This window comes from Oncorhynchus mykiss, chromosome 8 (genome assembly GCF_057628025.1).
Source record: "Oncorhynchus mykiss isolate SJ-2025 chromosome 8, ASM5762802v1, whole genome shotgun sequence".
Lineage (NCBI taxonomy): Eukaryota > Metazoa > Chordata > Actinopteri > Salmoniformes > Salmonidae > Oncorhynchus > Oncorhynchus mykiss.
In genome coordinates, this window is record NC_143029.1 from 58,061,250 (window position 1) to 58,077,178 (window position 15,929).

A 15,929-nucleotide genomic window follows, 5' to 3' on the forward strand; every position below is an offset into this window, starting at 1 on the left:
TTGTGAAGAAGTTTAAAGCCGGATTTGGATACAAAAATATTTCCCAAGCTTTAAACATCCCAAGGAGCACTGTGCAAGCGATAATATTGAAATGGAAGGAGTATCAGACCACTGCAAATCTACCAAGACCTGGCCGTCCCTCTAAACTTTCAGCTCATACAAGGAGAAGACTGATCAGAGATGCAGCCAAGAGGCCCATGATCACTCTGGATGAACTGCAGAGATCTACACCTGAGGTGGGAGACTCTGTCCATAGGACAACAATCAGTTGTTATTGCACAAATCTGGCCTTTATGGAAGAGTGGCAAGAAGAAAGCCATTTCTTAAAGATATCCATAAAAAGTGTCGTTTAAAGTTTGCCACAAGCCACCTGGGAGACACACCAAACATGTGGAAGAAGGTGCTCTGGTCAGATGAAACCAAAATTGAACTTTTTGGCAACAATGCAAAACGTTATGTTTGGCGTAAAAGCAACACAGCTGAACACACCATCCCCACTGTCAAACATGGTGGTGGCAGCATCATGGTTTGGGCCTGCTTTTCTTCAGCAGGGACAGGGAAGATGGTTAAAATTGATGGGAAGATGGATGGAGCCAAATACAGGACCATTCTGGAAGAAAACCTGATGGAGTCTGCAAAAGACCTGAGACTGGGACGGAGATTTGTCTTCCAACAAGACAATGATCCAAAACATAAAGCAAAATCTACAATGGAATGGTTCAAAAATAAACATATCCAGGTGTTAGAATGGCCAAGTCAAAGTCCAGACCTGAATCCAATCGAGAATCTGTGGAAAGAACTGAAAACTGCTGTTCACAAATGCTCTCCATCCAACCTCACTGAGCTCGAGCTGTTTTGCAAGGAGGAATGGGAAAAAATTTCAGTCTCTCGATGTGCAAAACTGATAGAGACATACCCCAAGCGACTTACAGCTGTAATCGCAGCAAAAGGTGGTGCTACAAAGTATTAACTTAAGGGGGCTGAATAATTTTGCACGCCCAATTTTTCAGTTTTTGATTTGTTAAAAAAGTTTGAAATATCCAATAAATGTCGTTCCACTTCATGATTGTGTCCCATTTGTTGTTGATTCTTCACAAAAAAATACAGTTTTATATCTTTATGTTTGAAGCCTGAAATGTGGCAAAAGGTCGCAAAGTTCAAGGGGGCCGAATACTTTCGCAAGGCACTGTAAGTAAACAGTGTTGTGGGAACGCTAATGCCACAATATGACCAACATATTCAGTTGCTCTCTTGTCCTCTATCCAGTTGCTAGTCGACTTGATAAAGGACCAGACAACCCCCAGTGAATCCTTGTGCTCTCTGGAGCAACTGTCTACTTCTGATGTGTTGCAACAGCTACTCATGATTGATGTAAAAATAATCAACTGGGGCTGATATGCTTGATCCCTTCTTATTACAGCTTTCTGCTCCATTGATTGCGGAAGCATTAACACATATTTTAAACTGGACAATTATATCAAGTACTATCCCTAGAGTTTGGAAGGCGGTCCATGTACTTCCTCTACATAAAGGTGGCGACCAGAGTGATTAAAATAATTATCGTCCCATTTCCAAACTCTCTTGCTGTCACGCCCTGACCTTAGAGATCCTTTTATGTCTCTATTTTGGGTTTGGTCAGGGCGTGAGTTGGGGTGGGCATTCTATGTTATGGGTTCTATGTTTTCTTTTCTGCGTGTTTGGCCGGGTGTGGTTCTCAATCAGAGGCAGCTGTCTATCGCTGTCTCTGATTTAGAACCATACTTAGGTAGCCTTTTCCCACCTGTGTGGTGTGGATAGTTATTTTCTGATTAGTGTGTTTCGCACCTGACGGAGCTGTTTCGGTTGATCTTTTGGTTATTCAGTGTTCAGTTAAATAAAGATGACGAACATGTACCATGCTGCACCTTGGTCCTCACCTTCTTCCACCAATGGCCGTTACAGAACTACCCACCACCAAAGGACCAAGCAGCGTGGAGAAAAGGACTGGACATGGGAACAGGTGGAGGCAGCAGGAGAAGGGAACCGGAGATTCGAGGGAACACGACTGGCAAGGAAGCCCGAGAGGCAGCCCCAATAACTTTTTTGGGTGCGGCACACGGGGAGTGTGGAAGAGTCAGGTTGGAGACCTATGCCCACTCCCCGTGCTTACCGTGGTGATCATGGGACTGGTCAGGCCCCGGGCTATGGGGTGAAATTGGAGGTGAGCAAAGGAAGCGAAGCCGAGACTGTGAAGGAGTTGATGGGGAGATTGGAGGAGAGAGCATTGAGAGAGCTGCTGTGTTGGTGCATGAGGCACGACATCCACCCGACGGAGCGTGTCCACGATTTGATGTCACCTGAGTCAACTCTCCATACTCGTCCAGGCCTCCTGTGCACCTCCCTAGCCCTGAACGTCCTGTGCCAGCTCGGCGCTACAGCTCTCCAATACGTGCTCTGAGCTCGGTGCGCTACATTCCAGCTCCCCGCATCTGCCGGGCTAGGGTGAGGATCCAGCAAGGACGGATGGTGCCAGCCCTGCTCTCCAGAACGCCAGTGCGTCTCCTCGGGTCAGGATATCCTGCGTCGGCTCTGCGCACTGTGTCTCCTGTGTGTCTGCACAGCCCAGTGCGTCCCGTGCCTGCGCCCTGCACTTGCCAGGCTAAAATCACCATCTAGCCAGGACGGGTTGTGCAGGCCCTTAGTTCACGACCTCCAGTGCTCCTCCACGGCCCGGTCTATCCTGTGCCTCCTCCAAGGACCAGGCTGTCTCTCCGTCTCCTCCCTCCAGGTTCTCCCTTCACTCCGGCGCTGCCAGAGCCGCCCGCCTGTCCGGCGCTGCCAGAGCCGCCCGCCTGTCCGGCGCTGCCAGAGCCGCCAGCCGCTGGGGCCCGCGGCGAGGGTCCCCAGTCCGTGGTCGGCGGCGAGGGTCCCCGCTCCAGAGGCGCCACCTAAGTGGGCCAAGACTAAGGTGGAGCGGGGTCCACGTCCCGCACCAGAGCCGCCACCGCGGACAGATGCCCACCCAGACCCTCCCCTATAGGTTTAGGTTTTGCGGCCGCAGTCCGCACCTTGGGGGGGTGGGGTGGGGGGGTGGGGTACTGTCACGCCCTGACCTTAGAGATCCTTTTATGTCTCTATTTTGGGGTGGGCATTCAATGTTGTGGGTTCTATGTCTTCTTTTCTGTGTGTTTGGCCGGGTGTGGTTCTCAATCAGAGGCAGCTGTCTATCGCTGTCTCTGATTGAGAACCATACTTAGGTAGCCTTTTCCCACCTGTGTGGTGTGGGTATTTATTTTCTGTTTCGCACCTGACGGAGCTGTTTCGGTTGTTCTTTTGTTGTTTTGGTTATTCAGTGTTCAGTTAAATAAAGATGATGAACATGTACCACGCTGTACCTTGGTCCTCACCTTCTTCCACCAACGGCCGTTACACTTGCCTGGCAAAAATCCTGGAATCATTGATTAATACTCAGCTTAGATCCCTTTTAATTGCTACATCTTTTCTGAATGTAAAACAGTCAGGGTTCAGACCAGGTCATAGTACCATCCCTGCTACTTCTATGGTTTTAAATTATGTCATAAATAGTTTAGATACGAAGAAATACCGTGCTTCCCTCTTCATTGACCTGTCCAAGGCATTCACACTGTGGATCACACCTTCATTATTCAGAAACTCTCTACGATTGGCTTAGATCGGGCTGCTTGTAGCTGATTTGAGAATTATTTAAAAGACAGATCAGTGTGTACTTACTGGTGTTAAATCAAGATTTCTAAACATAACAAAAGGTGTCCCACAGGGTTCGATTATTCGTCCAGTTCGTTACACTATTTAAAGTAACAGCATTGGTCTATTTGTACAAAACTAACTTTCATCAAGAATGCAGATGAAACTGTTGTATATGCTACTACACCTACGGAGGCTCAGGCTCTGACTCTTCAATCTGATTTTACTACCTTGCAGAAAGCATTGGTTGACCTGTAGTTGGTACTAAATGCTGGTAAAACCAAGTACATGTTTTTTGCCAAATCATGTAATAATGTAACTGATTTGTGCATAACTACGTTAGATGGTGCCCTCATTGATTGTGTCCCCGCCTATAAATATCTGGGCATCTGGATTGAAGAAAAGCTATCTTTTAAAAAGCATGTTGGAAGAGTTAGTCAAGAAATGAAGAATTAAGTTGGGCTTATTCTATAGGAATAGGGCTTGCCTTTCATTAAATAGTAGAAAACAGATAATTCAGTCTACATTTATTCCTGTTATAGATTATGGCGATATTATATACATGAATCCAGCTACAGTAACAGTGTTTTGAAGCCCTTGGACACAATTTATCACAGCGCACTTTGTATTATCACATCTGACAGTTTTGACACAACTGCATCGTTTATCATAAAGTTGGTTGGACCTCACTAAAAACGCATAGGTCACATCATTATTCTGTTTTTGTTTATAAAGACTTACTCAATAAACTTCCAATTTACTTAACATCATTGTTGAAATATAGAAACTCAGAACACTACACTAGATTTCAAGATTGGTTATTTAAGGAGACTCCACGTGTATCCACAGAGTTGGGTAAATCCACCTTTTCCTACCAGGCCCCAATCATGTGGAATAATCTCCAAGCAACGTTTCATTTGGATATGTTGTTGTCTCTGGGTCAGTTATGAAGAAAGACTAGGAATTTTTATATTGATACATGTGTTTGTTTGATTGTTTCTATAATATTATAATTTAATACATGTTGTGTTTTAAATTGTGAATAATTGTATTTTCTGTATTGTTCACAGGGCACATTTGCAAATGAGACCTGGGGCTCAATGTGTTTACCCTGGTTAAATAGAAGTTCATACAAAATATAGCTGTTTACAATCACCACTAGATGGTGGGATTCCCTTTCTGTTTTTCACCTGCTTTCTTTCACCAACACAAATCTTTCCCACTGACAGATACAGTATTTACACTTTCTTGAGTAGTCTCAAGGCAAGCTGAGGAATTTTTACATGACATAGCTAGCTTATGTGATATTATATCAAATTAAAGTACAACAACACTCAACACTCAACAACACTCTACAACACTCTAACACTCTAATAATGTGTTGCTTCATGTATGATTAATAGGCTACTGCATGCATGATTTCCTTCATCAATTAGGCTACCTGAGGTTCCTCTACGTAAGTGAATATGATTTGAACATGGTTTAATATCCAATGTTATGCCATGAGCTGAAGTATATGACTACTGATTAATCTAGCCGATGGTTTATGCTCACAAAATAAATATGTTCCGTTACAAAAACAAATCAGCATTCCAAGAGGCTAATTACTAATAGCATCAACTGGCTTACAGTATTAATTCAGAAACCTTGATTTGTTCTGGATAATATTTAACCAAACTAATTCCAAAAATCTCTCTCTGCATGTTCCGTAATAACCATATTACAAAAACTCTGCATGTTCTACAGGCCAACCGCTTTGAGGATAATACAGTGCCACCAACACGGCCCGTTTCAAAGGACTGTGGGCTCTCCTTCTCCCTGGCAGACGGGAATAAGACATTTATACGTGATAAACCTCGCAAGGCTGCCGGCCCTGACAACATCCCCAGCCGCGTCCTCAGAGCATGCGCAGACTAGCTGGCTGGTGTGTTTACGGACATATTCAATCTCTCCCTATCCCAGTCTGTTGTCCCCACATGCTTCAGATGGCCACCATTGTTCCTGTACCCAAGAAAGCAAAGGTAACTGAACTAGATGACCATTTGCACTCACTTCTGTCATCATGAAGTGCTTTGAGATGCTAGTCAATGATCATATCACCTCCACCTTACCTGTCACCCTAGATCCACTTCAATTTGCTTACTGCCCCAATAGGTCCACAGACGATGCATTCGCCATAACACTGCACACTGCCCTATCCCATCTGGACAAGAGGAATACCTATGTAAGAATGCTGTTCATTGACTACAGCTCAGCATTCACCGCAATAGTACCCACCATAGTACCCGTCTGGCTGCATAACCGCCTGGCACGGCAACTGCATCGCCCACAACCGCAAGGCTCTCCAGAGGGTAGTGAGGTCTGCACAACGCATCACCAGGGGCAAACTACGTGCCCTCCAGGACACCTACAGCACCTGATGTCACAGGAAGGCCAAAAGATCATCAAGGACAACAACCACCCGAGCCATTGTCTGTTCACCCCGCGTCCATCCAGAAGGCGATGTCTTTACAGGTGCATCAAAGCTGGGACCCGAGAGACTGAAAAACAGCTTCTATCTCAAGACCATCAGACTGATAAACAGCCATCACTAACACCCAGAGGCTGCAGCATACATACAGACTTGAAATCATTGGCCACTTTAATAAATGGATCACTAGTCACTTTAATAATGCTACTTTAATATGTTTACGTATCTTGCATTACTCATCTCATATGTATATACTGTATTTTATACCATCTATTGCATCTTGCCTACACAACTCTGTCATTGCTCATCCTTATATTTATATGTATATATTATTACTCCATTACTTTACTTAGATTTGTGTGTATTGGGTATATGTTGTGGAATTGTTAGATTACATGTTAGATATTGCTGCACTGTCGGAACTAGAAGCACAAGCACTTCGCTACACTTACAATAACATCTTGCTAACCATATGTATGTCACAAATACAATTTGATTTGAACCTGTTATTACTGTAAATGGGGCCACACATCTGATGAGGTACATCGGATGAAGTGTTACCTTAATTATGTCATGTTGTGTCTTGTTTCTGTCCTTTCCCTTCACCCTGTCTCCCTCTGCTGGTCGTTATTAGGTTACCTTTTCTCCCCCTCTTTCCCCCAGCTGTTCCTTGTCTCCTCCTAACTACCTCGTCACCCCTTTTCCCACCTGTTCCCTTTTTCCCTCTGATTAGTCCTCTATATCTCTCTCTGTTTTTGTTTCTGTCTTTGTCGGATTCTTGTTTGTGTTGTTCATGCCTGAACCAGACTATCGTCATGTTTGCTGCAACCTTGTCCTGTCCTGTCGGAATCTGCCGGTCCATCTGAGCCTACGTTTGTTTTGTTATTAAAGAAGCTCTGTTTACGTTAAGTCGCTTTTGGGTCCTCATTCACGCACCGTAACAGAAGAATCCGACCAAGAATGGACCCAGCGACTTCGGATCCTCTCCACTCAGCCGTCGAGATCCAGGGAGCGATGCTAGGCAGACACGAGCAGGAATTGTCTGCTGCTCGACATGCCGTTGAGACCCTGGCCACCCAAGTCTCCAACCTCACAGAACAGGTTCACCATCTCCGCCTCGATCCACCGGCCACTTCCAGGGCTTTCGAATCTCCGGAGCCCAGAATCAATAACCCGCCGTGTTACTCTGGGGAGCCCACTGAATGCCGCTCGTTCCTCACCCAGTGTGATATTGTGTTTTCTCTCCAGCCCAACACTTACTCCAGGAGCACTGCTCGTGTCGCCTACGTCATATCTCTCCTTATTGGACGGGCTCGTGAGTGGGGCACGGCAATCTGGGAGGCAAGGGCTGAGTGTACTAACCAGTATCAGGACTTTAAGGAGGAGATGATACGGGTTTTTGATCGATCTGTTTTTGGGGAGGAGGCTTCCAGGGTCCTGTCCTCCCTATGTCAAGGTAATCGATCCATAACAGACTACTCTATTGAGTTTCGCACTCTTGCTGCCTCCAGTGGCTGGAACGAGCCGGCTTTGCTCGCTCGTTTTCTGGAGGGTCTCCGCGCAGAGGTAAAGGATGAGATTCTCTCCCGGGAGGTTCCTTCCAGCGTGGATTCCTTGATTGAACTCGCTATTCGCATTGAGCGACGGGTTGATCTTCGTCACCGAGCTCGTGGAAAGGAGCTCGCGTTCTCCGTTGCCCCCCTCTCCGCATCACTACCATCTTCCTCTGCCAGCTCGGGTGCTGAGCCTATGCAGCTGGGAGGTATCCGCATCTCGACTAAGGAGAGGGAACGGAGAATCACCAACCGCCTCTGTCTCTATTGCGGTTCTGCTGGTCATTTTGTCACTTCATGTCCAGTAAAAGCCAGAGCTCATCAGTAAGCGGAGGGCTACTGGTGAGCGCTACTACTCCTGTCTCTCCTTCAAGATCCTGCACTACCTTGTCGGTCCATCTACGCTGGACCGGTTCGTCAGCTTCCTGCAGTGCCTTAATAGACTCTGGGGCGGAGGGCTGTTTTATGGACGAGACCTGGGCTCGGGAACATGACATTCCTCTCAGACAGTTAAGGGAGTCCACGGCCTTGTTCGCCCTGGATGGTAGTCCTCTCCCCAGGATTCAGCGTGAGACGCTACCTTTAACCCTCACTGTTTCTGGTAATCATAGCGAAACCATTTCTTTTTTAATTTTTCGTTCACCTTTTACACCTGTTGTTTTGGGCCATCCCTGGCTAGTTTGTCATAATCCTTCCATTAATTGGTCTAGTAATTCTATCCTCTCCTGGAACGTCTCTTGTCATGTGAAATGTTTAATGTCTGCTATCCCTCCTGTTTCCTCTGTCTCTTCTTCACAGGAGGAGCCTGGTGATTTGACAGGGGTGCCGGAGGAATATCACGATCTGCGCACGGTGTTCAGTCGGTCCAGGGCCACCTCTCTTCCTCCACACCGGTCGTATGATTGTAGTATTGATTTCCTTCCGGGAACCACTCCCCCCCCGGGGTAGACTATACTCTCTGTCGGCTCCCGAACGTAAGGCTCTCGAAGATTATTTGTCTGTAGCTCTTGCCGCCGGTACCATAGTCCCCTCCTCCTCTCCCGCCGGAGCGGGGTTTTTTTTTGTTAAGAAGAAGGACGGGTCCCTGCGCCCCTGCATAGATTATCGAGGGCTGATGACATAACAGTGAAGAATCGTTATCCGCTTCCTCTTATGTCTTCAGCCTTCGAGATCCTGCAGGGAGCCAGGTTTTTCACTAAGTTGGACCTTCGTAACGCTTACCATCTCGTGCGCATCAGGGAGGGGGACGAGTGGAAGACAGCGTTTAACACTCCGTTAGGGCACTTTGAATACCGGGTTATTCCTTTCGGCCTCGCTAACGCTCCAGCTGTCTTTCAGGCATTAGTCAATGATGTCCTGAGAGACATGCTGAACATCTTTGTTTTCGTTTACCTTGACGATATCCTGATTTTTTCACCGTCACTCCAGATTCATGTTCAGCACGTTCGACGTGTCCTCCAGCGCCTTTTAGAGAATTGTCTTTTTGTGAAGGCTGAGAAGTGCTCTTTTCATGCCTCCTCCGTCACATTTCTCGGTTCTGTTATTTCCGCTGAAGGCATTAAGATGGATCCCGCTAAGGTCCAAGCTGTCATTGATTGGCCCGTCCCTAGGTCACGTGTCGAGCTGCAGCGCTTTCTCGGCTTCGCGAACTTCTATCGTCGTTTCATCCGTAATTTCGGTCAGGTGGCAGCCCCTCTCACAGCCCTTACTTCTGTCAAGACGTGCTTTAAGTGGTCCGTTTCCGCCCAGGGAGCTTTTGATCTCCTCAAGAATCGTTTTACATCCGCACCTATCCTTGTTACACCTGACGTCACTAGACAGTTCGTTGTCGAGGTTGACGCGTCAGAGGTGGGCGTGGGAGCCATTCTTTCTCAGCGCTCCCTCTCTGACGACAAGGTCCACCCTTGCGCGTATTTTTCTCATCGCCTGTCGCAGTCGGAACGTAACTATGATGTGGGAAACCGCGAACTGCTCGCCATCCGCTTAGCCCTAGGCGAATGGCGACAGTGGTTGGAGGGGGCGACCGTTCCTTTTGTCGTTTGGACTGACCATAGGAACCTTGAGTACATCCGTTCTGCCAAACGACTTAATGCGCGTCAGGCGCGCTGGGCGCTGTTTTTCGCTCGTTTCGAGTTCGTGATTTCTTATCGTCCGGGCTCTAAGAACACCAAGCCTGATGCTTTATCTCGTCTCTTCAGTTCTTCAGTAGCCTCCACTGACCCCGAGGGGATTCTCCCTGAGGGGCGTGTTGTCGGGTTGACTGTCTGGGGAATTGAGAGGCAGGTAAAGCAAGCACTCACTCAGACTCCGTCGCCGCGCGCTTGTCCTAGGAACCTTCTTTTCGTTCCCGTTCCTACTCGTCTGGCCGTTCTTCAGTGGGCTCACTCTGCCAAGTTAGCCGGCCACCCTGGCGTTCGGGGTACGCTTGCTTCCATTCGGCAGCGTTTTTGGTGGCCCACCCGGGAGCATGACACGCGTCGCTTCGTGGCTGCTTGTTCGGTCTGCGCGCAGACTAAGTCCGGTAACTCCCCTCCTGCCGGCCGTCTCAGGCCGCTTCCCATTCCCTCTCGACCGTGGTCTCACATCGCCTTAGATTTTGTCACCGGACTGCCTTCGTCAGCGGGGAAGACTGTTATTCTTACGGTTGTCGACAGGTTCTCTAAGGCGGCTCATTTTATTGCTAAGCTTCCTTCTGCTAAAGAGACGGCACAGATCATCATCGAGAATGTTTTCAGAATTCATGGCCTTCCGTCAGACGTCGTTTCGGACAGAGGTCCGCAATTCACGTCTCAATTTTGGAGGGAGTTTTGCCGTTTGATTGGGGCTTCCGTCAGTCTCTCTTCCGGCTTTCACCCCCAGTCTAACGGTCAAGCAGAACGGGCCAATCAGACTATTGGTCGCATCTTACGCAGTCTTTCTTTTCGCAACCCTGCGTCTTGGTCAGAACAGCTCCCCTGGGCAGAATACGCCCACAACTCGCTTCCTTCGTCTGCGACCGGGCTATCTCCTTTTCAGAGTAGCCTCGGGTACCAGCCTCCGCTGTTCTCATCTCAGTTCGCCGAGTCCAGCGTTCCCTCCGCTCAGGCTTTTGTCCAACGTTGCGAGCGCACCTGGAAGAGGGTCAGGTCTGCACTTTGCCGTTATAGGGTGCAGACTGTGAGGGCTGCTAATAAGCGTAGAACTAAGAGTCCTAGATATTGTCGCGGTCAGCGAGTTTGGCTCTCCACTCAGAACCTTCCCCTTAAGACCGCTTCTCGCAAGTTGACCCCGCGGTTCATTGGTCCGTTCCGTATTTCTCAGATCATTAATCCTGTCGCAGTTCGACTTCTTCTTCCGCGATATCTTCGTCGCGTCCACCCGGTCTTCCATGTCTCCTGTATCAAGCCCGTTCTTCGCGCCCCCGCTCGTCTTCCCCCCCCCCCCCCCATCCTTGTCGAGGGCGCACCCATCTACAGGGCCCGTAGGATTTTGGACATGCGTCCTCGGGGCCGTGGTCATCAGTACCTAGTAGATTGGGAGGGGTACGGTCCTGAGGAGAGGAGTTGGGTTCCCTCTCGGGACGTGCTGGACCGTGCGCTGATCGAGGATTTCCTCCGTTGCCGCCAGGTTTCCTCCTCGAGTGCGCCAGGAGGCGCTCGGTGAGTGGGGGGGTACTGTCATGTTGTGTCTTGTTTCTGTCCTTTCCCTTCACCCTGTCTCCCTCTGCTGGTCGTTATTAGGTTACCTTTTCTCCCCCTCTTTCCCCCAGCTGTTCCTTGTCTCCTCCTAACTACCTCGTCACCCCTTTTCCCACCTGTTCCCTTTTTCCCTCTGATTAGTCCTCTATATCTCTCTCTGTTTTTGTTTCTGTCTTTGTCGGATTCTTGTTTGTGTTGTTCATGCCTGAACCAGACTATCGTCATGTTTGCTGCAACCTTGTCCTGTCCTGTCGGAATCTGCCGGTCCATCTGAGCCTACGTTTGTTTTGTTATTAAAGAAGCTCTGTTTACGTTAAGTCGCTTTTGGGTCCTCATTCACGCACCGTAACAGAAGAATCCGACCAAGAATGGACCCAGCGACTTCGGATCCTCTCCACTCAGCCGTCGAGATCCAGGGAGCGATGCTAGGCAGACACGAGCAGGAATTGTCTGCTGCTCGACATGCCGTTGAGACCCTGGCCACCCAAGTCTCCAACCTCACAGAACAGGTTCACCATCTCCGCCTCGATCCACCGGCCACTTCCAGGGCTTTCGAATCTCCGGAGCCCAGAATCAATAACCCGCCGTGTTACTCTGGGGAGCCCACTGAATGCCGCTCGTTCCTCACCCAGTGTGATATTGTGTTTTCTCTCCAGCCCAACACTTACTCCAGGAGCACTGCTCGTGTCGCCTACGTCATATCTCTCCTTATTGGACGGGCTCGTGAGTGGGGCACGGCAATCTGGGAGGCAAGGGCTGAGTGTACTAACCAGTATCAGGACTTTAAGGAGGAGATGATACGGGTTTTTGATCGATCTGTTTTTGGGGAGGAGGCTTCCAGGGTCCTGTCCTCCCTATGTCAAGGTAATCGATCCATAACAGACTACTCTATTGAGTTTCGCACTCTTGCTGCCTCCAGTGGCTGGAACGAGCCGGCTTTGCTCGCTCGTTTTCTGGAGGGTCTCCGCGCAGAGGTAAAGGATGAGATTCTCTCCCGGGAGGTTCCTTCCAGCGTGGATTCCTTGATTGAACTCGCTATTCGCATTGAGCGACGGGTTGATCTTCGTCACCGAGCTCGTGGAAAGGAGCTCGCGTTCTCCGTTGCCCCCCTCTCCGCATCACTACCATCTTCCTCTGCCAGCTCGGGTGCTGAGCCTATGCAGCTGGGAGGTATCCGCATCTCGACTAAGGAGAGGGAACGGAGAATCACCAACCGCCTCTGTCTCTATTGCGGTTCTGCTGGTCATTTTGTCACTTCATGTCCAGTAAAAGCCAGAGCTCATCAGTAAGCGGAGGGCTACTGGTGAGCGCTACTACTCCTGTCTCTCCTTCAAGATCCTGCACTACCTTGTCGGTCCATCTACGCTGGACCGGTTCGTCAGCTTCCTGCAGTGCCTTAATAGACTCTGGGGCGGAGGGCTGTTTTATGGACGAGACCTGGGCTCGGGAACATGACATTCCTCTCAGACAGTTAAGGGAGTCCACGGCCTTGTTCGCCCTGGATGGTAGTCCTCTCCCCAGGATTCAGCGTGAGACGCTACCTTTAACCCTCACTGTTTCTGGTAATCATAGCGAAACCATTTCTTTTTTAATTTTTCGTTCACCTTTTACACCTGTTGTTTTGGGCCATCCCTGGCTAGTTTGTCATAATCCTTCCATTAATTGGTCTAGTAATTCTATCCTCTCCTGGAACGTCTCTTGTCATGTGAAATGTTTAATGTCTGCTATCCCTCCTGTTTCCTCTGTCTCTTCTTCACAGGAGGAGCCTGGTGATTTGACAGGGGTGCCGGAGGAATATCACGATCTGCGCACGGTGTTCAGTCGGTCCAGGGCCACCTCTCTTCCTCCACACCGGTCGTATGATTGTAGTATTGATTTCCTTCCGGGAACCACTCCCCCCCGGGGTAGACTATACTCTCTGTCGGCTCCCGAACGTAAGGCTCTCGAAGATTATTTGTCTGTAGCTCTTGCCGCCGGTACCATAGTCCCCTCCTCCTCTCCCGCCGGAGCGGGGTTTTTTTTTGTTAAGAAGAAGGACGGGTCCCTGCGCCCCTGCATAGATTATCGAGGGCTGAATGACATAACAGTGAAGAATCGTTATCCGCTTCCTCTTATGTCTTCAGCCTTCGAGATCCTGCAGGGAGCCAGGTTTTTCACTAAGTTGGACCTTCGTAACGCTTACCATCTCGTGCGCATCAGGGAGGGGGACGAGTGGAAGACGGCGTTTAACACTCCGTTAGGGCACTTTGAATACCGGGTTATTCCTTTCGGCCTCGCTAACGCTCCAGCTGTCTTTCAGGCATTAGTCAATGATGTCCTGAGAGACATGCTGAACATCTTTGTTTTCGTTTACCTTGACGATATCCTGATTTTTTCACCGTCACTCCAGATTCATGTTCAGCATGTTGAGCTAATTACTCAAACTACTTAACGAATACCTCTGAATGCCTCAGCTAAGATTTGCAAAGAGGTTTAGAAAGTGTAGATGAATCACAATGCTTTTTAATGGTTGTCAAACCTTTTAAATGTTTAAATGTTTAATGGTCATGGTACAGAGGGCTGAATGAAAAGTATATTGTGAAAGTCAAGGAAATTACCCCATTGAAATGACATAACTTTTATGACTTATCTTGCCTATTTAAAGGTTATTGTCGCCATGTATAGATATATTGTAAACAGTGAGATGTTAACATTGAATTAGACTTGACTGGGCCTTTTAATCCTTGTGATTCATTAAGAAGCATTCCTCTCTCTCTCTCTCTCTCTCTCTCTCTCTCTCACTCTCTCTCTCTCTCTCTCTCTCTCTGTCTTTTGCTCTCTCTGTCTCTGTCTCTTGCTCTCTCTCTTTCTTTCTTTCTTTGTCTCTCTCAGATGTCTAGGCTAAGGGGAAAGTATTTGTCTGAGCTTTACTGCATGTCTACTCTACATAGGTCAGGGTCAACAAAGGGGTTCTCATTAGCAGTGTGTAGCACCACATCTCAGTGTAATCTGCTGATACAGGACCTCAGTCACCATTCTATAGAGTGTTTTTGAGTCAGATTCTCCATATCTAATAGGGCTCCAACTCCATGTTTGTTTGGAAGGAAACCATACATGACAGAGGGGGCCAAGAGTCACAGATGGGGAGTGTGTACAATAGAGTTGGGAGGAGTGGGATGGTTGGGTCACCACGATGGAGAGGGAAAGTTGGTGGGGAGGGGAAATTCACATCTATTCTTTCCTCTAGTCGACCTGAAACTTTTGAAAAGTGTGGGGCAAATGGCCACATAGGTGATAAAAAAATGCCTTTTAAACACATTGAATACATCTAGTCCTGAATCTGGGCGGATTTCTTGTTTGGTTTCTAGTAAATCATGCATGACAGTAGGAGTTGGGATGAGTGGGATGACGGGCTCACCGCATAGGAGAGGGAAACTTGGCACTCCCAGATATGTGATGACCATACAAGGGCATTTGAATGAGATCACCCTCATTTGTTGACTTCTGTGATCGAAAAAGCCTTGGTTTCATGCATGTCAACATCAGAAGCCTCCTCCCTAAGTGTGTCTTACTCACTGCTCTAGCACACTCTGCTAACCCTGATGTCCTTGCCGTGTCTGAATCCTGGCTCAGGAAGGCCACCAAAAATTCTGAGATTTCCATACCCAACTATAACATCTTCCGTCAAGATAGAACTGCCAAAGGGGGAGGAGTTGCAGTCTACTGCAGAGATAGCCTGCAAAGTAATGTCATACTCTCCAGGTCCATACCCAAACAGTTCGAACTACTAATTTTGAAAATTACTCTCTCCAGAAATAAGTCTCTCACTGTTGCCGCCTGCTACCGACCCCCCTCAGCTCCCAGCTGTGCCCTGGACACCATTTGTGAATTGATCGCCCCCCATCTAGCTTCAGAGTTTGTTCTGTTAGGTGACCTAAACTGGGATATGCTTAACACCCCGGCAGTCCTACAATCTAAGCTAGATGCCCTCAATCTCACTCAAATCATCAAGGAACCCACCAGGTACAACCCTAACTCTGTAAACAAGGGCACCCTCATTGACGTCATCCTGACCAACTGGCCCTCCAAATACACCTCCGCTGTCTACAACCAGGATCTCAGCGATCACTGCCTCATTGCCTGTATCCGCTACGGAGCCGCAGTCAAACGACCACCCCTCATCACTGTCAAACGCTCCCTAAAACACTTCTGTGAGCAGGCCTTTCTAATCGACCTGGCCCGGGTATCCTGGAAGGACATTGACCTCATCCCGTCAGTTGAGGATGCCTGGTCTTTCTTTAAAAGTAACTTCCTCACCATTTTAGATAAGCATGCTCCGTTCAAAAAATGCAGAACTAAGAACAGATATAGCCCCTGGTTCACTCCAGACCTGACTGCCCTCGAACAGCACAAAAACATCCTGTGGCGGACTGCGCTAACATCGAATAGTCCCCGCGATATGCAACTGTTCAGGGAAGTCAGGAACCAATACACACAGTCAGTCAGGAAAGCTAAAGCCAACTTCTTCAGGCAGAAGTTTGCATCCTG

General features: G+C 48.3%; 1 pseudogene; it reads left to right on the forward strand.

Moving 5' to 3' along the window:
• Window positions 1–1,989: 1,989 nt before the first annotated feature.
• Window positions 1,990–3,019, forward strand: LOC149982039 (uncharacterized; annotated as a pseudogene).
• The last annotated feature ends 12,910 nt before the right edge of the window (window positions 3,020–15,929 follow it).